General features: G+C 40.0%; 1 protein-coding gene across 3 annotated transcripts in view; it reads right to left on the bottom strand.

The window, feature by feature from the left end:
* Window positions 1-24,281, bottom strand: part of LOC135195057 (uncharacterized) — a 153,326-nt gene that overhangs the window by 93,717 nt on the left and 35,328 nt on the right. The window lies entirely within an intron of this gene.

The raw sequence follows: 24,281 nt of genomic DNA, 5'->3' as shown, positions 1-24,281 counted from the left end.
ATCGAAAGTCACCCGCAATTCTGGGTTGTGAGCTCCTCTCACTTATTCTCGACCAAATAAAATTGTTCAGCGCAGCGATTTCATTTTTCTCCGTCAGACCTTACATTTAACAAGTATTTTCGTCGTGATCGTTTTGCCCAATTTCATTAATCATTTGTGGAGTCCCCTGACACCAACGCCACTCCCTGATTACTTGGCTGTACGAACACCGTCCACCAATGTTTCCAGATATTCTTTCTTATCTCTCCTTGTTCTGTGTTTCATTGGACGACCTATGGTACACTTCGAGTATTTTAACCTTCACGAAAATGCTTCTACAAGTACCTTTCGCTTTTGTCTTTGCTTTACTGTATTCCAGGTCTCATCAAATGTGCAAAGTTAACGCGCTGTCACCCCATACCATAGTGGTGCTTTCCCATAAGATTAATATAGCCTTAATCCAGACCCCATCTTCACTGCGTGTCTGTTTCTCCTATTGTTCATATTTACTGAGGTCTTGAATTTCGTCTTTAGCGTGACAAGGCCAATGCCTGTTACTTTTCAGATCCTTAACCTTCTTCAAGACTTCTTTACCTCTCTAGATTACTGGCTATGTGGTCTACCTGGATTCTATGATGCTATCTGGAAATGTGCTTATGTTGGGGAAGAAGTATCCCCAATTAATTTGCACCCATCCCCAAACTTTCGGTTGCAATCTCTCCCATGCCTTCCTTGCGAACTAAGTCATTCAATACTTTCCCTGTTACTGCCGCCTTCTTTTATACTACTAACATCACTCTTTGTCTTTCATATTCCTGGTAATTTAGCTATATGCCATTATGCAGTCAGTCAGCGACTCGTCTGAATTTGTGGTTATGATCATGCCTTCTCCTCCTCTATCAATTCCATCTAATCTGCCTGTATACACATGACCCACATTCTCTCTCTCTCTCTCTCTCTCTCTCTCTCTCTCTCTCTCTCTCTCTCTCTCTCTCTCTCTCTCTCTCTCTGGGTTTACAAAACTGAAAGATGTATAGTCGATGCCAACTGCATTAATTTTCCAACTGTTCCATGTTTCCAATTTCATTCGGGGTTCTCACGTTCCAGTTTTCTATTTTTTCATGTACCCCTAGTATTAATAAATAAATAAATAAAGAGATAATTAACATCCCCCCCCCAAAAAAAAAGGAAGGGTTTCATCAGGAGAGGTGAAGATAATTTCTAGGCCATCGGTTCTGTAGTCCATGTATTTTGACCAAGCACTAAACACCTCTCTCTCTCTCTCTCTCTCTCTCTCTCTCTCTCTCTCTCTCTCTCTCTCTCTCTCTCTCTCAACCCCGTCAACCCATTACAGCCAACTAACAACTAAACTATGTACACTATTTACTACTTAGGTCAAAAGAACAGGAGCTCATGGGACATGGACACAAGTCCCTCCTCTCAAGCTTCGAGGTTCAAAAATGGCATCTATTGGCTTCAAGTATACCTGCAGATCGGTTCTACCCTATGAAGTTGGAATTGCCTCGTCCAGGACCCTTTCGTGTAAACTGAAGACATAAGTTGTTGCGGTTATTTGACAGCAATGATACATATCAGATCTAGGTCCGGAAATGAACTATAGATAACCAGGTTTAGTTAGTATTGTCCCCTGTATTAGGGTTGCCGGAATGACCAGTAACATCACAACTTGGCTCAACTTGGGGGGGGGGGGGGGGGGGGGGGTGTGTGTGTGTGTGTGTGTCTAAAATCCCGCCTAACTAATGCTTAGAGATGTGTTCTTGTCATGTGATGTCTCAGATGTAGCGGAGGCGTTCATTTATTTCAGTGGACAAATAACGTCATACGAGCAATCTCGATTTGGGTTCATGATAAAGCACTGGTCGTGGCGGAGGGCATCTGACACCAGTTCTAGGGTTGCTGTGTAACTGAAGCACAAAGTGTCTGGTTTTAATGAGTGGTCACGGTAGTATAGGAACCCAGTCCTCTTTGATTCTGTGGATGTAGGAAAGTGAATAGTCTTCACGCCTACTCTGTATTGTAGGATTTAGTTTTATAACCTACCATGGACGGTATGAAGTTACAATGTACATAATCTAATTGATCTACTGTCCATTGTTAGTCAAGAGGGAAGACTCATTGGTGAACATTTTCATAACTGGTCTAAGCAACGTTACCCAACTGCGTGCGCACGTTGTTGATATCTCCTGAAAACTTCTGTATCCAAATCGACTTCTCACGACAACTGCCACAGAGATAATGAAGTTGGATCAAGACATTTTCCAACAGGATCAAAAAAAAAAAAAAATTGGTTTCCCCGCACTCAGGGTTATACATTATTTCGTTCATTTTGCAACGGATAACAGGTTTCTTGTCAGTCTCACATGGCTGAAACACGAGAATGGCAGTGAATAAAAGTGACATTTAAAGTTTTGCAGATTGCTACAGGATCACTAACGAAGATATTAAAGAGAACAGTTCCTTGCAGAAACACTAAGCATGACATGGACCAGTTCAGGTAATGCTCTATACACGCCGTTTCGTCAAGTCTTCAAGTGTTGGACTTGGACCTTTACTCGCAATTTTGTTGGAGGGTCGTTATCTAGGACTAATAATTCTTGGGAGTCATTCCGGTCATTCCCAACGGGCTTGTACTGAAAACGCCGAAGCGGTGGGCACATACCGGATTTAAAACCCGTGATCTTGGAAAGATCCGACATTCTACCACAGATCAACCTACCAACTTTGTCGGAAGTGTTACCAATACCTAGAACAGGTATCGCCTTTCCTGGCTCACTCTAGTACTTGACTCATCCACTCGGGTTCATTAACTTCTTGATACCGTCATCCCCTTTGTTTAGAGCCTTACAGGCAAGCTGGGGGGGAAATCTTATCTGCCAGATAGTTCCTCGTCGGACGAGTGGTTTTCGCGCTCGGCTACCAATCCGGTGGTGCGAAGTTCGATTCTCGCCTCGGCCAACGCGAAATCAGTGGAATTTATTTCTAGTCATGGAAATACATTTCTCGATATAATGTGGTTCGGATCTCACAACAAGCTGTAGGTCCCGTTGCTAGGTGACCAATTATCCACAGAAAAATATCTAATCCTTCGGGCCAGCCCCAGGAGAGCTGTTGATCAGCTCAGCGGTCTGGTAAAACTAAGATATACTCGTACTTATCTGTCAAATGGCTAACGGGTTCCCTTTCCCATGACAATACTTTCTTAAAGGGCTTTAATATGGAACGCTAGTATTATAAGGCGGTGTGACAAGAGGGAGATTAGCTTTAGCTATCAGGCTTGAACGCTAGACAAACTGACGGGGTGTTTGACGATTTCTGTACACCATATTCACCAAGGCCTATCTATGGCAGGGGTTCTCAAAGTGGTCGAGATCGACTCCCAGCGGTCCCAATAGGACCGTCTTACTGTGTTACATTTTTATCATACTGCATGTCAAGTACTAAACTAATTCTATATACTCAAACTGATTTTGACATTGTTTTTTTTATTATTAAAAGCTCGACTAGGGGGTCGATAGAAAATTGGAAACTTTACTGGGTGGTCGAGGAGTTAAAAAAAGTTTGAGAACCCTGACTCTGTAGGATTCTCGCCCTGACAGATCTTCGTGTCAGGATTTCAATAACATTGTTGGGACTGAAGTAGCACGGCCTCATTACCAAGATAATTCTGCGAGTGCTTCCTTTTCGATCTTTTCTTCCTCGAAGCTCGGAGATTGATTGATTGATTGATTGATTGATTGATTTATAAAGTTTAGACGTGCCCGCCAAGCTTTGGGGCAACTATGGTCGTTCGGCGCTTAAAATCAAAGAATAATTTACCTAAGAACATCCAAGAAAACTATAAATTCAGATAAAAACGAACCAGAGAGAGAGAGAGAGAGAGAGAGAGAGAGAGAGAGAGAGAGAGAGAGAGAGAGAGAGAGAGAGAGATACATAAACCCTCCATAACCTGTAACTTCAACATTTTTATAATACTGATAAAAGATTAAAATTAATAATAATGTAATATCTGTTACAAAACATCATCAACAAGAAATATAATAATAATAATAATAATAATAATAATAATAATAACAATAACAATAATAATAATAATAATAATAATAATAATGAGGACTAAATCTTGGTAACATGTTCAAAATCCCTAAATGCGCACACTTGCCAAGGAATAATGTAACTGGTCCTCCTCCCCAGAGGAAGCTACGGAACTAACATCACTCGACTCGTGAGGGTCAGGTGCTTCGGGAGCATTTATAACAGCGCCCAGATTTGCCCAAATTAGGGTCCGATCTACTCTCGCCCAGAAGAACGCCCCACTCGTCTGCGTAAGAAAACAATTCCCTGATACAATTCTGCATAACAACGAGATGACTGTTACTAACACCATTTAAATGAATGTCATAACAATAGCGAAGAACCTTCTGCGGCTTCACGCATTGGCGCAGGCGCCTTGCTAGAATGATATCGACCCTTTCCCTGCATTAAATTGCACTTCCGTGTTGCAATAACACTTGATCTTCCAAGATACGAAGGTCTTCCCTTTCACGAACCTTTCCCAACCCGTCAATCAAGTTTTTTTTTTTTTTTTTTTTTTTGGCATAACTCTTGGCCTGCTCTCTCTCTCTCTCTCTCTCTCTATCTCTCTCTCACCTCTCTCTCTTCATTATTTATATGTATATATATATATGGGGGGACACAAATGCCTTTATTTTCCCAGTGTTCTCTTTAACATGTCTAGACCAGACCATCGCCCCATCGCATATTCTTTTGATTTTTTTTTAACTACAAAAAAAATTGTATCACGTATGCTAAGTTGTTTTCAATGAGCGCACAAGCACTATTGGTGGATAATTTATGTCTAATATATATATATATATATATATATATATATATATATATATATATATACACAATTATGACTAATAAATGCGGGTAAGCAAAGAAAAAAAAATGCCCTTTACGACTGCCTGACGAGACGCGGTTGTCACTCAATACGTATCCATCATGAGAATGGCTCTGCTTGTGCTATACCTGGCTCTGACACAGACTCAAGTGCAAGGCCATTAGTCCTAGTAGTGTTCTGTTTACTAACACAGCTCTCTCTCTCTCTCTCTCTCTCTCTCTCTCTCTCTCTCTCTCTCTCTCTCTCTCTCTCTCTCTCTCTCCTCTACTCTCTCTCTCTCTCTCTCTCTCTCTCTCCACATGGATAATTGCAAGGAAACTAGTTCAATTATATTAGATATATATATATATATATATTATATATATATCTATATATATATATATATATATATTATATATAAATTATATATATATAGCTTTCGCTTTCGCACAGAGATAAGTACGAGTACATGGTTCCTGCAGTGTTTTCAGTTTTAAAGGCGCATTCTCTCTCTCTCTCTCTCTCTCTCTCTCTCTCTATACACCCACCCACGCACGTAAGCGCGCGTACACAAGATTAAGTGCAAGGGAACTAGCTCAAGTAGTCGTGTTTTTTGTGTTGTTATTGTTTACAACAGCGGTAAATCCAAGTCTTTAGTTACAGCAGTTTATTGTTTTTATCTCTCTCTCTCTCATACATACATACATACACACACACACAGTCACGGGCAAATACCAGTCCATTATCTCTAAGAGTTTCATGTTTACAACAAAACTCTTTATGTGTCTCACTCACACACACTTACACAGTCAAAAAGAAGACTGAAAAGAAGGCATAAAAACTAGAGGGATAAAACAAAGAGGCCGTTCCAATACAGAAATAAGGAACTTGTGCTGCAACTCTGCACATCAATAGTTAAGACCTCACCTTGAATATGCACAACAATTTTGGTCACCGAAACTAAGAAGGGACATAAATACACTAGAAGGGGAACAAGCAAGAGCCACAAAGTTAATTCCATCCTGAACATGTATGACTTAATAACACGGTGATTGCAAGGACAACTATTAGAATCATTCAAAATACTGCAAAGCAGGACAAAAGGTAGACAGTAACCTCTTCACATTACACGAAAACCACACAAGAAATAATGGATGGAAACTAGAACTGAAGAGATACAACACACCCCATTTTGGGAACTTCTTTACATACAAGATATGTGACACAGGGAATAAACTGGTCCAGAAGGAAGTTGTAAACAGCAACACTGTGGAAGAATTTAAAAGAAAACTAAACAAAATCAATAGGACGTTGTGAATGAATAATAAAACCTGCTCCTAGAGATAAGTGAGCAAATGATGTCTCCTCGGATGGACTAATAATAATAAGTCTTTGAGACATCCTAATCCTTGTAACTCTCTCTCTCTCTCTCTCTCTCTCTCTCTCTCTCTCTCTCTCTCTCTCTCACACACACACACAGGAGTAAATACAAGGCTACTATAGTTCTAGTAGTTGCCCTTAACAATAAAATTTTTTCCACGCTCTTAAACAAACAAACACAAAGGTACACAATTAGTTCCATTAGTATTGTGTTGACAATAAGATCCTCTCTCTCTCTTTAAAGTTCTATCTGGCAAATGCTTACAGAATTTCATATAAAAATATTTTTACTATCTATTTTTATCAATTTCTTTCCTTTGTGCTTATATTGTACATCCAAAAATATTTACTACAATCAAAATTCTGTATATATATACAAGATGAAGTCACATTTTTCATCTCAATTTCTGGAGTTTTTCTTTTTTCATCCGTTGTAGTGAAATGTTTACAAACGTTCGAAAATACCCCATTTTTATTCTTTTCGTAGCTTCACTGACACAAATATCCCCTGTATTAAATACAAATAAGCGATCATTGAGTTCACGAAACCTTTATTCACTTCAAATTTAAGTGACGTTGTTACTCAGGAAGCAAGAGGACGAGTCACAAGAATTCAAAAGGATGAACCCACATGCTCCACTTACTTCTCTCATAATAATAATAATAATAATAATAATAATAATAATAATAATAATAATATAATTTACTGAACCTTGCAACATAACTTAGCGGCTTAACGCAAACGGAAATGTGTCATCATAAAGCAAAAAAGGACGAGGAGAGAGAGAGAGAGAGAGAGAGAGAGAGAGAGAGAGAGAGAGAGAGAGAGAGAGAGAGAGAGAGACTGTAAATGACTAGGGAGCACGTAAGTGTGAAGTCGGCACACGGAAGAGACCAATTTTATGAAATATGAATGGTTAAGGGAACACGGAAGCACAGTGGATTAACAAACGAGAGAGAGAGAGAGAGAGAGAGAGAGAGAGAGACTGCCGTCAAATGACATCACTCGTTCAGCATTCTCTCACTGTCGGCACCATTGTATATATATTATGGCTTCTAAACCCAGAACAAGCATAAAGAAATGAAAAAAAAAAAAAATTACGAAACATCACTCGCCACAGTGCCAGACAGGGAAGAAAATGGCGATGTAAAGATGGAGAACTTAGCGGTCATCAGAAAAGGTCAAAACTTCTGGGTGGAAGCATCTATGATATTTCGTCAGGTGGAAAGAGCGAGTCCTTCCCTTCCCTTCCATTTCCCTTATCTAGTAATAGTTGTAGGTTCTTTTCCACATACTGACTCATACACCCTCATGAACGATCCCTTCCCCTAAGGCGTGATGCATACCTGGGGCGAATTCTCCTCCACCCTCCGGAGTAGGGTGCAGATTTTCTTTACCAATAAGCGACGAGGGTCTCGCCGAGGTTGAAGCTTGTCAAAAACGTTCTCACGTCGGTCGGGCAGAAATGCCACGAAATTGCAGCTAATGATCTATGACTGGTGACGTATTCTTAATCAAAGTATGAACACTACACTAATAGTACCGAGTGTAGCAGCTACCAAAACTAATTCCGTCCTTTGCTCCGTGTTTGGACATTCGATTCACTGGAAAGTTGTTAAGAAACTTCACTTCTCAAAACTTTCCATTTCAATTCATATCTGACCATTGCACACATAACGGTAAGAAAGTAAAAATGCGCCAGTTTATTCGGCGCAGCGGCCCATAAAACTATCAGCTATGGCCAGGTGGTGGCCTGTCATGTAGCGTTGCCGGACGCTAACTTTAACCTTAGGTAAAAATCAAATTACTGAGGCTAGAGGGCTATAATGTGGTATGTTTGATGATTGGAGGGTGGATGATCAACGTGCCAATTTGCAGCCCCCCACCCCCACCCCCTTAGCCTCAGTAGCTTTTAAGATCTGGGGCGGACAGAAAAATTGCCACCTCAATAATTTTACATAACACTAAAATAATGTTTGTTAGCTAATGGAAAAAAATGGGCAAAGAACCCCCCCCCAAAAAAAAAAAAAAAAAAATATTGCTATAAAAAGTCTTAAGTACCTATTTAAACAAATCTGAGAGGATGCTACACCGCAGTTTCCATACAAAGACGAATGACAAAAGCCCTGGCAAACAAAAGATCGAAAATAACAAATGAACAATAGGCAAAGACAAGATCTGGGAGGTTCCTTACCTACGATCATGCGAATCTTTTCAGCTGGAAGGTAACAATAAAAATAATAATTTGAATTAACAGACACTATTATTCGATGGGGACATACAAAAACAATTACCATGAATGCAATCACTGCAACATCACAATTTCACTGGAGCTCCTGGAAGTCATGGATTATTCTACACATTATGTATCGGGATGGTACTAACACGCCGCCTACACCAGGACCAGTGGGTCCTCCCCTACACCAAAGCTTTTAAGCCGACCAGTAACGAAGCCAAAAGCTGTCAGTACTCCACCCATTGAGAGGGGTGTGCGAATGTCACCCCACAGAGACTTGTCAATAAATTTTGGGCGCCAAGCATTCAAAGGCGCAAAGAATTGGATGTAAAAATGAAGTCGTTTTTCGAGGTTAACGAACAATGACCTTTCAACGAGTAAGGAGTGAAAGACTTGCCGTTCCAGTCAGAACTTAAATTAAAGACAGTTGAGGCCACACCGAACAATTATGAACCAAATACTCATTCACGTCCCTGGTGCGTACTGAGATCAAGATCATTACCCTGGCCGTTTACATGTCCACTTACGTATGGCATCCCAGCCCATAAAAAGTAAAAATCCCTGATAGCGGGAGGGAGAAAAATTAAGAACCTCACATACACATAATATATATATATATATATATATATATATATATATATATATATATATATATCTATATATATATGTATACCTACGTTATCTGACAGTTTACTATTTTCCTCATAATGGTCCACAAAAGAATAAAGAAATTTGAAAAAGCCACTATATTTTGGCTTACAAAATATAAGCCCTTGTGTACTGGGCACAGTATATTGGATCTTTCAAACGCATTCGTTTCTTCTGTGGGCCTTTTATAAGATTTTATGTATATACACAAAACACACTATATCTATATATATATATATATATATATATATATATATATATATAAACACACACACATATATATAATACTATATATATATATATATATATATATATATATATATATATACTAATATATATATATATATATATATATATATATATATTTATATATATACTTATCCACTGATTAACATAGCATAGCCTGTCACAATTCCCGACGGAGACACCGCACTCTGATCACGCTGAGAAGAAGTAAGTCCACTTGGTTACCGACACCAAACGGCAAGACTTCCCACAAACAATACGGAAGAATGACAGCAGAAGCTTATCAGACATCCATCCACGTGATTCATTTCCGTTGACATGACTCACAAGTTCTGTCGCTGGTTTTTGAGTCCTACAGACGACCAATAATGGTTCGCGTGACTTCAGTTTCTAGTTTTCACTGGAGGTACCTCGAATATTCAGGCACTGATTCCGTACTTCACACTAAACGTTCCATTTCAAGGATAACCTGTCAAACAAGCAAGCACTCATGACTCATGACAATGAAGAATATGAAACACGAGTAAAATATAACTAACGTTTGTACTTGGTCATTTTTTTTCTTTTCATCCTCTTCTCTCCTCGGCTTTATCTTTGCTCAAGAGTGCAACATGACAAACACCACCAATGATAACAGTAACTGGAAACAGCTGTATGGTCAACGTACCGACTATTCTTCTTCATAAACGGATATGACGTCACAATTAGTCTCTCTCTCTCTCTCTCTCTCTCTCTCTCTCTCTCTCTCTCTCTCTCTCTCTCTCTCTCTCTTTCTGCCTTGTCTGGAATTCCTGCGATCCAACTTGACGCAATCATAAAAAATCGTTACCGTTTCAGAGGTGTCTCATCCGATAGTAAGTACACATACACAAACATACATACGGAATTTGATGTTCATGTACGTCACAGTGCCCTCCTACCCTCTCGAAATTTTCACTCTTTGTGGATACGCTCGTCACTGAAGAGCCTCAGATCTAAATAGAAGCTCACATATATGACATCTATTGTTGCAAATGCTGTCCTTCGTTTGTCGTTCTCTGTTGAGACAACCGGGATATTTCCGCCAGACTGAAGCTTCATGAAAGTGTTACCTTGTTGTTTCCTAATGAGTTAAATACGTCTCATTTGCAGTCACGTCAGTCGTCCATTTCGAGCAGCGTCACCAGGCACCTGGCACGGCTGTTCGTTCTTCCTTCCGTTCTAATCATTCCCAGTCATAACTGGCACCTACACAAAGCAAACAAAACCGACTAGTGAACGAACCTTGAGACAAACTACGCTGAACAAGGACAATGAACGGAAGTCGCAAAGCGAACGGAGACGGACGATGACAAAGATCATGAAAGTAGGTAACTTAGTCCTCACCGGATAAAACCATGACGCGAGCATAGGAGCCTTTGGAGGGAGGGAGAGAGGGAGGGAGGGAGGGAGGGAGGGAAGAAGACACGGGGGGGTGGGGAAACAAGAAACGTCCTCAGTGGTACACCTGCAGAATGACTCATTTGAAGAAGTAGGAAGTTTAACTTCAGGAAACCTTGGTTTGCCGTATTCCTCGACTCCAAAACCCCCGCCACCCTTCCAAAATAATCGACTAAGGTGTGATCTACTCCCACTGTGGAGACGAAACAAAAGTGAATTAAGAAATGCGAATCAATGTATTGTACTTCATACACAGCTTATTTTCGGATAAACGCAAAAGGACACAAGGATAGACTAACACTGGCACAGACTTCACGAACCCAGAGTAAATAAAAGTTAATAACCTTAGTGTTTCCCAAAAGATTCATTCTCCATGTGCTTCAAAATCGCAAACAAGAAACACAACAGAGATGAATATTTCAAAAGTATCAACGAACTTGACAAAGGAAGAAGACCAAAGAACGTAGAGAGGACTCCAATTCACAAACTCATGAAGCGCCAAACAATTGAGACAAAGCAACAAAGGCTCAGGCCTAAACGGCAACAAAGGCTGACTTGAGTGACTGACTTTGCATGCAACGCAGCAACTGTCGTCAACGAGAGACGTGGTGCCATTTTATTGCAAATTATGAGTTGCATAATAAAATGAAAATCAACTCCTGAACTTAGGAGAAACGATCACTTATTCGTTTTTTAACGCTTCCAAGTCTCGGATGACGCAACAATAAAGGGACTGTAAATAAACAATGTTTTGATAGACTGAATTACTATGTTATTCATCCTATATATAATGAAACCCTTAACGGTGACAATGAACTCAACATACAGATAGTTAGGTGTAAAAATTTCTACAAGACATTTTTCCCAAATATTCACGAAGTGTACACAAAAAAATGTTCCACTTTTAAACCCCTGCCCACGCTATCCAACTGGTAAGCTGTCGGTACAGTTATTTTTATGTTTACACTTTTGCAAGAGAAGCAGTTCAGAAGAACCCTAGACACGATATATAGAATGGCGTACGTCAATGGAGTGGAAGATCATAACTCAACCATCACTTTACTAAGAAAATGACAAACTTTAATTGTGACAGCTGCAAGACGGAGAGAAATATTCCATGATACACAATTCACTTTTGGTTCTTCCGCTCATCGAGAATTGAACGACTCACGAATAAGGGATTTTCAAAGGAAACACAATGGAATTACGCACATAGGTAGTTCTGAAATGTTTGTCGTACACTGGTAGTGGCCACGGGACCTCCCTCCATTTAGCCACAGCAACACTTCTCCCTTTCCAAAACTATGTCGCTATAAATACAGAACCATTATCATTCTTAAACGTATGGGAATCAATCAACCAAATTAACACATACACACACACGCAAGCGCGTGCGGCCCCGTAAACACATTATAATCATATAGTATAGTGTGTGTGTGTGTGTGTGTACACAACCAAGAAATCCGTTAAATTATCCCTGGCGCTTCCTCATGAAAAGAGAGCGAGTGCGGAGGCGTGATCTCTGTGCAAAGCAAACGACCTTATTCACGGTGGCAATAAGCAAATTGAAACTTCTCATTCCGCACAGAGTTCACGAGGTCCAGTTTGTTTGTGTGTGTGCGAACTCGACCCGTTGAGAGAGAGAGAGAGAGAGAGAGAGAGAGAGAGAGAGAGAGAGAGAGAGAGAGAGAGAGAGAGAGAGAGACTGCATGAAAAAACATCCAAACAGTGATTCATTAGAATTTTATGTAATGTCTCGGCGTCAAGGTCGATGTAAGATGAGGGAAAGGGAGGGAGGGAGGGGGGTGTAGAGAAGAGTCTGAACAAACATCATTTAATACTTCCCCGTTCTATGGACTGCCCGTCGTCCTTATCAATCCAAACCTCGCAAGTTGTACAAGCTTCAAATAAAATGAGTTTTGCGACTGTTCTCTATTCAACGCATACGCCTTGACATCCATTTACAGAGACGCTTTGTGAACTAGATTTTAATTGGACTTTATCTCTTGATACCCATTTAAATGTTACATTTAGGTACAATGTTTTTGTATCTGGTATATTTTTGTCTTCTTCCTGTCTGACGACTACCTGCCGAAACATTTGAAAGCATTATTGTTTGGTATTTGAATACTAACAATTCTACGTAAACTATGCGAACCTTGATCATACTGAAGTGTTCCTTTCCAAAAAGCTAAGAAATTGGAATCCCTTTCGTTCATATATATCAAAACACGGACGCCATTTTGCCGTTTTCTAGGCGACCAAAATAACGTCCGTGTGGGATAAAAGCTGAACTCGCGTGAGGACATTCACCAGCCTTAATGACATGAGGGCCTCCTTTTCAAAAGTGAATCCGGGCACACCGATGGAGAAGCGACTTAAACCTACCCAGCCTGACTCTACTGCTGGTAGAAAATGCCACTCGCTCTCTTGTCTTTTATTCATCTGTCGTCTTATTTCAACAGCTACACTTATACCCTTTCCTTAACGGCCGCAGCCACCCCTTTTTCTCCTTTACAAACATCCAACCAGAAATAACCTCGCAATGGGTTCAGTTCAGGCGTCCTCCTCTCTTCAGCCCATACTGCCTCCTTCACTTCATTCCAGACCACAGACATCGTGCCACCTGCTAGTCAGTGAGTGAGTCAAGTTATGCCTTTGAATGATTACATGGTTCTCTCTCTCTCTCTCTCTCTCTCTCTCTCTCTCTCTCTCTCGCTCTCTCTCTCTCTCTATATATATATATATATATATATATATATATATATATATATATATATATATATATATATACTATATACATATCACAGGAAGCCCCAACACAAACCAACAGGACAAAGGTCATAGTTTATGATAAAAGATACGTTTCATGCTGACGTCAGCACATCCTTAAGTCTACGAATACTATAAACAAAGTATTAAATGCATCACTCATTAAAATTAAGTTACACATAAAATTAAACCTATGAACAAAATCTAAAGTAAAAGGGAAAGATTAAAAATATGATATAATAACTATTGGAGAGCAGAGAAAAGAAGGAATGGCAGCGAAACGACCACACACGCCCACAGAGACTCTGGCCTGAGTTTCTTTGGGCGTGTGTGATTGTTTCGTTGCCATTCCTTCTTTTCTCTGCTCTCAATTGGTTATAATATTTTTTTATCTTTCCCTTTTTACTTCAAAGATTTTGTGCATACATATAATTTCTATGAGTAACTTAATTTTAGTAAATGATGCATATAATACTATATAGTTATCATTACTTGTATTTGTTGTAGACCAAGGATGAGCTGACGTCAGCATGAAACGTATCTTTTATTGTAAACTATGACGTTTGTCCTGTTGGTTTGTGTTGGGGCTTCCTGTGCTGTTGCTGTCTTGGTGATTTCCTGACGGATTATATATATATATATAATATATAATATATATATATATATATATATAGATATATATATATATATATATATATATATATATATATATATATACCCTTGAATTAACAGGAAAGCGACATTCTCATTTCATCCATAAAATTTTACAGCAAGGAACTTATTTCTTTGAGCCCTGATAATTTTCTCCCCATATTTTCTTAACAAGGAATTCAAACCATCAGAAATCAACTTATCTTGTTAAAATACCCCCAGCACATTATAGAAAAAACACACATAAAGAAAGAACATTTTTTACAAATCCACAGGAAACAAAGGAAAGGAAAATACACAAACAAAATCATAATCCCTCACATGGATAATTTACGAGAGATCACACAAACCTTGGGCCCTTCCAACCCTTTCATCCTCACTTATCCAAATACACTGGGGAAATCCTTAACTAACATTCAACCGAAACCAGTTTCCAAGTATAGAAGGGTTTATGAGATCCCCTGTAGGGACTGTGATAAGTCATACTATGATTTTACTGGAAAATCTCTCTCAAAAAGAATAACTCAACATAAACGATCAGTTAGATATGGACAACATAGTTCGGCAATTTTCCATCATATAAATAACATGAACCATACCATGGAATGGAACTCACCCCGAATTTTATACAAGAGCAGCTGTCGACACAAATGTCAGATGGCAGAATTTCACTGATAAAACAACACCCTTTCTAATGGAGACTGGGACTCTGATCAGATAAACAACATCTTCCTTAGGGAAATGATAAAGCAGATTAAGAAAATTAACAGAACCAACGGCGTCCGCTTGACGGTAACCCCAGGCATCACCTAAGGGTATATATATATCTCCTACTATATATTTCTCTAATAAAACTCGTGTCATTCACTTTTGATAAGGGTGGAAGTGATTCCACCGTAATATAGTCCTTGGCTTCAAACCAGAGTGTTTTAATGGGCCTTTTATACTTGAGACATATCCTGTTTTAACAGAAAAATTTATTTACATATACAAACAAACAAACAAACAAACAAACACACACACACACACACACACACACACATATATATATATATATATATATATATATATATATATATACTATAATAAAACTAAATTTATGGCCTGATTGCTCACAAACTTATTTCTACATACCTATTCTCTCTTTTCCCTATTGAAGACTTTAAAGTAAATGGCGTCCAGTAAAAGCTAGTACATTATTCCAACCTAACTTTATTTCTCTCTCTCTCTCTCTCTCTCTCTCGCTGGCGCAGCCTCAAGTGGTCTCCTTTGGCATGAATAGAAGATTTGTGAACTTCTGACCATGCATCGTTTGGCAGATGAGTCAATGACGTCCAATGCGCAGAGTTAGGCTTCTACATGGGTAATGGAGGGGAGGGGATGGAGTATAGACGAAGGAGGTGGTGGTGTAGTAGGGTAGGAACGGGGGTGGCGATGATGGTGAGGGATATAGGTAAAGCATGGCTGGCAACTTTTTAAGAGGGCTAAATGGCCATAGCAGATATTTGTGGTGGTTGGTGTCGTGGGAAAATTACTTTTTTTTGGGGGGAGGGGGTGTTCTTGTTGGGGCCCACTGAGAGAGAGAGAGAGAGAGAGAGAGAGAGAGAGAGAGAGAGAGAGAGAGAGAGAGCTGCACGATGAAATATATCCTTTCCTGATGATACACCCAACTTTAAAAAACACCGAAGAGCCTAGCGTTACCATCCTCACCGAGACGCTTTATGATATAAAGAACATGCAAACAGATTTGTCGACAACACAGACTACATCATGCGTGAATGCCCAGCCTTAGTTCTAAATGAATACAAGGCAATGCATCGCAAAGTTGCTAGGGCTTTCCAATGGACGATCTGCAAGGAAAACAGCCTACCCTTGTCCAGGCAATTAGTAGAGTCACGTACCAGAGAAAATGCTGAAAAACGCAAAATTCATGTCACTTTGGAATTTGAATGGAAGAGCGGATGTAAAGAAATCCAGAAATTATTTGATGAATTGGTCAGTGGTAGGGAACACAAGCAAAAACAGACAAAATATCTGTACCAGCTGCTGAAAACTTGGCCCAATGGTCCATCCAGAGCAGTCTAGATAAGTTGCCCTACTAATTCTTCTATTGAAAGCATCAATTAACTCTCTAAAGGATCTTGGACCACTAGCGACGGTACATCGTCCAATGAGAGAGAGAGAGAGAGAGAGAGAGAGAGAGAGAGAGAGAGAGAGAGAGAGAGAGTTGCAAGATTTAAAGACGAAATTAAGATGACGTCGAGCTGGAGTGAAGGGGTACCTCTCACCCTGGGAGTACTACAAGTCATTCCAGACGACCTCAAGAAAAGCCTAAAAAGGACTGGAGGCACATACTTCGAACAAGGCTTACTAAAGAAAATGTACTGCTGACCACACCAAGGCTAAGTATTTTTTGGAGTGTTGGTTAACTGGGAAAACTGGGTGGTAGGCAAAAGACCTTCCCTCATGGGGGCAGGTTGAAGCCGTGACCTAACCTCGCAAACACCAGCCTAGAAGGTTATGAGGTCAAATAATTTAGATAACCCCCAACACCTCAAAGGCGGTTGCTTGAACAGTCTGCGGGGCAAAGTCCCCCATCCATCAACCAACTGAAATACAAGATCCACTACCCCTAAACAACACAGAGAGAGCTTCACCAACCACCATCTTAACGCGGGACTCTTTGACCGTCACAAGTGCAGGTCAAGGCTATATCGAATTCAGTTAAACATCCTTCCCACTTCAAAAGAAAACCAGCAAACCTAAGCTTCTGTCACACACGGACGTTAACTCAACCAAACAATCACTTTAAGACAAAAATCTTGACTCAACATAGCGCCATGAGTTAAACTTTAAATAACATAATTTGTCACAGATTTTAAGACCTCATCACCACACACAACAGTCTTCCTAAACGACAAATGAATTCAACGTATCTTTAACACAGCATCATTCCTAAATGAAAAGGAAACAAGCCAACGCAGTAGCCTTCCCAGACGACTGAAACAAGACCGCAATCTATCAAAGCACCTAAACATCACAGCATCCTTGTGTGTGTTGTGTGTGTGTGTGTGTGTGTGTGTGTGTGTGCGGCGCGGCGCGATCGCGCGTCTGCGTGTCTATGGGATAATGCGTCACAAATGTGCGTGTGTATCTTGCCCAGTCATTCTACTCCATATCCTCTCTTTCATGGAGCCCTTTCATGAAATCCCGGACGACGCTTGACAGCTCAGTAGCAAGCACTACAGCGAGAGCAAACTATGTGGGGGGCATCGCTGTATTTTTCTTCATGTCCTAATAGACAGATAAGGGGAATGTGTTCACATTCAAACAAGCAAACAAACGCAAAACAAAACCAATTTTCCCAAGGAACAAATCCAAACAAATCCGATTTTGCAAAACAAAATCACATGAAGTCGACGAAAAGAAAACCGGGGCGAAGAAAGACGAGGACGTCTGAAGAAGTTTTTAAAGTGGCTGGATGGATTCAGAGGAAGAGGGGCACCAGCACCAGCAGAGGCAGAAGCAGAATCTCCTCCTGGGCGAGGAGGAGGAGGAGGAGGAGGAGGAGGAGATACAAGCCAGGAGACGTCACCACCTTAGAATCAATAGAGGAGAGACTTGGGGGTTTTCCTCAAATGCCCTCCTCCCGAACCCTACCGCTTCCCACAGCCCAATGACCTGTCCATGGCGAGTGCATTTGCTCCTTTTTTTTATTTCTTCCATTTTTTTTTAAAGCAAAAGGCCGTCGGAACGGACAACCCCTCACTCGTACCTAACAAAAGCTTCAAAGTCATATTGAGCGAGGAAAAAAGGAGCCAATCTCTTTAAAATTAAGCAGGTAATGAAACGCATTTTAATATCCTTACAGGAAAAGGTGAGAACAAAGTCGGCTGGGAATAGAGAGAGGTGGATATGAAACACTGACAGACAGATGCTATGCGACGATTCGCTTATCAAAATGCAACTATAGAAAATAGTGAAGCTAACCAAACCCACACTATGGTCACGGAAAACACTGCTCCGTAAAGAAAAACAAACAAAACCGGGTCCTCGCCTCGACTGTGGGCAACAAAGAGTAGCCATGGAGAGAGACTGTCAAGGAAATATTTCAAACTGCGAAATAGCTTTGCAAGTCTTTCACTGAGGTACCTGTGTTTATGTTTACTTCTCCATTTGTATTCCTTTTCACCATCCTCGCTAAACTAGCATTCATTTCGGCTTTTATGAGGCTACCCAGTTCTTGCTTTGGTTGTTGACCACTTATCCACATTATCGGGTTTTGGTTGCTGATGCTCTTCTTCTTGGCTTCCATGGCTCATTATGGCCCTTCGTGCCTTCACCTGACTCGCATAGCCAGTTCCTAGGTTATGTAATGATTGGTATTTCGCATGAGAGGGAGCGTCATTCCCAAGTTCAGAGGTTGTATAAATTCCGAGTTTGTTGACAGTGAGACAAAAAAGCGAACAGTATTCCGCCAGTTTTCACGTTTTGGCTTTCATTTCGTTGACAAATCTATTGGAAGATCAACAATTACGTAAAGACGCAGAGAGATTAGCCAACTGAATTAGGGTCCCGGATCTAACCGATTGTTACGGATCTCGGTTACGGCGGAGAAAGACATAATTAGGACTCCCTCAAAATGTATACATAACCGTCATTGTATCCTATAATGACAGTTACGGCCTCAATAGATAAATCTCTTGTCTCCCTATACAAACATGTTGGTTCTCGCTGTGGCCCAATGTTACTTAAGCCCGTCTGCCAAGAACTGCTGTGAGTTTCAGTTTTAATTTACAAACAAAATTGGCTCCCAAAACAAACAAAATACCCGATACAAACAAAAGTACAAACATATCCCCTTTAGCAAGTTCCATGAGCACTGGCTCGGGGGAGGGGCGGGGGAGGGGGGGGGGGGGAAGCCGGAGGGTGGGTATAGGCACGGAGGGGAGAGAAGTACAGAAAGGGTGCGGAGTAATGTTCAACTGTTCACAACCTGATTATAATCAATATGATTTATTACCATGTCTCAATTTTACGACTTTTTTTACCCCCTTTTTGAACACACACACAAACACACACACACAGAGCGAGAGAGGCCTGTACTCCTTTCGGACTGTATGTACCTAACATGCCCTGATGGCCCTCTTACTTCCCGGAGCAGACGTTTCAAAAGTTTCGTGTGAACTGGTCCAGGAAAGGAATATATTTGAAGAGCATAATCTAAATCTATAATCGAGTAGTGGACACACACACACGCACACATATACACTATATATATATATATATATATATATATATATATATATATATATTATATATATATATATATATATCTTTTAGCTACAAATGTCGTTTTAATGCCCAATTCGCCCTACTGAGGGAATATAACTGAATTATTATTTATAATACATAAATGGTACGAAAATCATGTTATCTATTATAATTCCCCTTGGGTGATACTTCCTTAGTAGGGCGAATGGGACATTAAACATTTGTAGCTAAATTTTGTTTGTATATATGGCGCCACGATGATATATATATGGCCGCCCAGATGATATATATATATATATATATATATATATATATATATATATATATATATATATCATATAACTGCCTACCTATACCACAGAGCCGGTTTTGACTTTTGTTGTGTCAGTTGAATGAATAATAAGGTAGTTCTTATAGGTATGACAGAGCAGATTTATTTCTCAGGGTTACGCGGCAGACGAAGTCTCCTAAAAAGCTTGATACTCATCGAAAACGACTGTGTGTGAAGTTTGGTATGCACTACAGAACATCACTGCGGAGTTCTGACGAACCTTCCTATAACGAAGTGATTCCGTCAAGAAAAGACATAGTAAAGAAAGATTTATGTATCCAACTGAGCCTTCAGCCAAAGTATTATGGTAGGCACAGCACTTTTCTTTTACTGCCGTACAAGCAGAGGGACGAACTTAATGGCCTTGGAATCGCCTTAATACAAAGAAATGCAGTTTTTTTAAATACTTTTGTTTATATAAGTAAGTATGTATGCATATATATATATATATATAATATATATATATGATATATATCTATATATATACATATATATAATATTATATACATTCTATATGTTCAAATCGTAAAAACCCAAACCAAAATACCAATAGGGCAAAGCAAAAAACCAGACAAAATATCTGTACCAGCTGCTGAAAACTTTGCCAATGGTCCATCGCCAGAGCAGTCTAGATAAGTTGCCCTACTAATTCTTCTATTGAAAGCATCTATTAACTCTCTAAAGGATCTTGGACCACTAGCGACGGTACATCGTCCAATGGGAGAGAGAGGAGAGATAGTAGGGGGAGAGAGGAGAGAGAGAGCGAGAGAGAGAGAGAGAGAGAGAGAGAGAGAGAGAGAGAGAGAGAGAGAGAGAGAGAGAGGCGCAGATTATACGTATGTTTTTTTTTTCTTTTAGTTCTACGCGATTGTGAAGGCGCCCAAATTCTAGCAAGGGGTGACACTAAATGAAAACAAATAGACAAGTGTTTCTTCGGCGCAATCGAGTTTTCTGTGCGACGTATAATGCCTTATGAAACTCTCAGCTGCGGCCCATGAAATTCAGCCACGGCCATGTGTTATCGGCAAATATAACAAGCCTAAATACAATAAAAAAAAAAAAAAAAAAAAAAACAAAACCCAAAAAAAAAAAAAAAAAAAAAAAAAAACTATTGAGGTTAGAGGGCTGCATTTTGGTAAGATTGATGATTGGGAGGGTGGATGATCAACCTACCAAATTGCGTCCATCTAGTTGTTGTTGTTTAAAGATTAGCTGCCTTGTGCCAGCACGGGCTCTTGCTCGTAGAGCAGCCCGTATGTCCCTCCTAGCCTCGGTAATTTCAGACCTGAGGGTGGACAGAAAATATGCGGACGGACACATAGCCATCTCAATTATTTTCTTTTACAGAAAATTAAATCAATGCTTAAAAAAATAAAAAAAAATAGGTTCATGAGAAAACAATAATTAATTCGGCTTCATTTTCAGTAAACAATACATTATAATCAAATCCAATCATTTTTCCTGAAAGACGATATACTTTCAGTACTTGTTTTACAGAAAAATCTGAAGCGATTAATGTTATAGTAGCCACCTGAACGCAATATGATGAATAACATTTATACGTAAAACTATGCAAATCGTATTCACCTCATGAAAATTATCTTTAAACCCTTATTAGAACACACACATAATAACTGAAAAAGCGGAAACCCAAATCCCAGGAGCAAGCAACTAGCGACTGCCAACGCCACCGATTTCGGTCAAGGGAGACGTTGCGTCTTAGATACCACTATTCATTTGCGTTTTAAACACTAGTACCCTTTCATTTGCGTCATCAGCATAAAGGACTCGACGCAGCTGAAATAAATGGAATGATAGGTTCGGCGCCTGACGAACAGGAACGTTGAGTGAACGGGTTTCTAATCAAACGAAAGACAACTGGTTGGCCAGTTTTCGTCATTGCGATAGGAATAAAGTCGGTTGGAGGACGCTTCTAAGGAAGAGAGACATTCGTCATCACCGTAAAATCTAACGCTTCTTATTACAATAATATCACCCAACATGAACAATATTATATAAATAACTCGGACGTCCCCTTTTATACGATGATGTCAGTACTCACATTATACTAATCATTCAAATATGCAATATTCAGCTAATGCGCCCTCCCCCGCAACCCCCCTTGAACAAATTCTTGACGTTACTGAACCTCGCAACGGACATGAACAATCTAGTGTAAGCGGCAATAAGTCACTATGAGGACCGAGAGCCAACTGGCGGTGATGGCATATGTGACACTCGCGTCCATTAGGCGACAGGGGGAGGGGGCCCCCCCTCCCCCAGGCACCATTGTGGGAAGGTCCCAGTAGACTCTAGTATAGCAAGAAGATCTCGAGTTCAGCCCGACAATAAGAGTCCTTGTATCCTAAACGAAGATTAACCTCCAATGACGTCAGTGGTCCGGGGAAGGGGAAGAAGGGGAAGGGGTAGGGGTCCAGCGAGGACAAGACGTCAATACCACTGGGTCCCCGATGTCGCCGTATCTAATGATTCGGGATCTATAACTATTTGCATATTGCTGACTGCTGCTCCTCCTGTTTGATTCTCGTAGTCAACTTATACTTTCGCAAAATTTGGCACCGCATTTTTTAGGATGCTTGCGTTACAAGACAACGGTATTTTGACACTTCATTAATGACGATGACCGACTTTGGAACTTTCTTACTTCCTCAGCTTCCCGGGAGGACTTCTGGAACGCTGAGATCTTTAAGAGGCTTCAGGTTTCTCACTCCTTTGGATGTCCCGATCCACCTCCACCTCCTCCTCCTTCCTCCTCCTCCTGTAGTCTTTGGGCCCGGCCGGTGTGTTGGCTGGTTCGTTTGGCGCCCACCAAAGAATGAATATTTCGGGATAGGCCCACCGGTGTAAGGCGGGACCCTGATTGAGTCAGGAGCTACGAATCCTTTGTTTATCTGCGGAATGACATCATTACGTCTTGCTTAACTAGCTGGGCCCAAGTCGAGAGGTCCACATCAAACTTCTTATTACTATCGACGCCTTCCTACACCTATGGCCATTAGGCAAGGGTCCGGTTTGTAAATAAACCAAAATAGGAAAATTAAAACACATTGGGAAGGTGTACAGCAGGAATTCCCAAAGTTTTATTTGTACAACAACGTTGGACAAGTTTTTTCTAATGGCGACACTATGGATGTGCATTATGTCTATTTGTAAATTTTCACCTTATTATTTCTTTTATTCCACGCTTTCATATTTTTTTCTAAATTAGGTACTTATCTCTGGATTTTTAGCTGGTTAAAAAAAATAGTATTATATCAGTATTTCCCATAAATCATTATTCGCCGAATGACAATAATAATAACAATAAAAAAAATAATAAAAACAATAAGTTTTATAGACCGTTCCACATGAACAGACCTTCGAAGTGACATACATATACAGTACAGGCTATGAGGGGCATCAGTGAATCCCCCTAAACCTATAAAAATCAATGGCAGACCCGTCAATTCCAGGAAATTTGAATGCCGACAAATTCTAACAGAAACATACAAAAAATACCGGACTCCATGAACAAAAAGTTATTTAAAGATCTTCTAAAATGAAAAAATAAAAACTATGGTTCTGATGGGCGGGCAAAACGACCAAGTGTATCCACTGAGCACAATGAACATTTTTTGTCCACGACGATCGCTGATAAATTTTGCCGCATGGTATATTTTATCGACTGTATATTGGGTACATTTTGCCTACTTAGTACGTTTTGGCAAGTAGGTATCTGAAATACTTGGCCGATTTGGTCAAATCTTTATTACACATGGAACATATTTATCTACTGGGCACATTTTGTTCAAGGAGGTAAATATTGTATACCAGATACATTTAGTTAATTGGGTACATCTGTAACCTCAATCCATTTACATGATTGACTCAATTGTTTATGGGGTACCACATTCTTCCTCTGGATAAACTTGGTCAATTGTCGACAGGCAAGGACCATCGTCTTGACAAAATCCCACTCATTGCGGGTTTGGCCACTTATGTCAGTTCGTAAGGATTAGTGGATTTCGACTTATAGCAGACATATCAACAGTTACATCAACCTTCTATGTTGTGAACCCTGAAACCGCTTTCCTATTTTTTATTTATTTATTTTTTGCGTAACTTACAATGGCGTTTGTAAGCGTTCTTGCTCCAAAAAACGTATAATTATCAGCAGAAGCTAAGAAATCTGAAGTTACACAAGAGATCTTGTTTAAGATGGCATCAGATATCCATTTCAAAAGGTAAGGCCATCTGTATACAGATGCTACGTGCAGTGTGGTACATTGTGTGAACCCTTGAAACATGAAAATGAAAGTATATATAATAGACATGATATAGTATACCCTATTTGTAACACTACTTCAACGTTACCATCACTTATGACGAGACAGGAACACAAATGAGACTCATAACTTCATAAGTAGTGAAAAAAAAGAATATA

This window comes from Macrobrachium nipponense, chromosome 15 (assembly GCF_015104395.2).
Source record: "Macrobrachium nipponense isolate FS-2020 chromosome 15, ASM1510439v2, whole genome shotgun sequence".
Taxonomy (NCBI): Eukaryota; Metazoa; Arthropoda; class Malacostraca; order Decapoda; family Palaemonidae; genus Macrobrachium; species Macrobrachium nipponense.
This window is presented reverse-complemented; position numbering and strand designations above follow the sequence as displayed.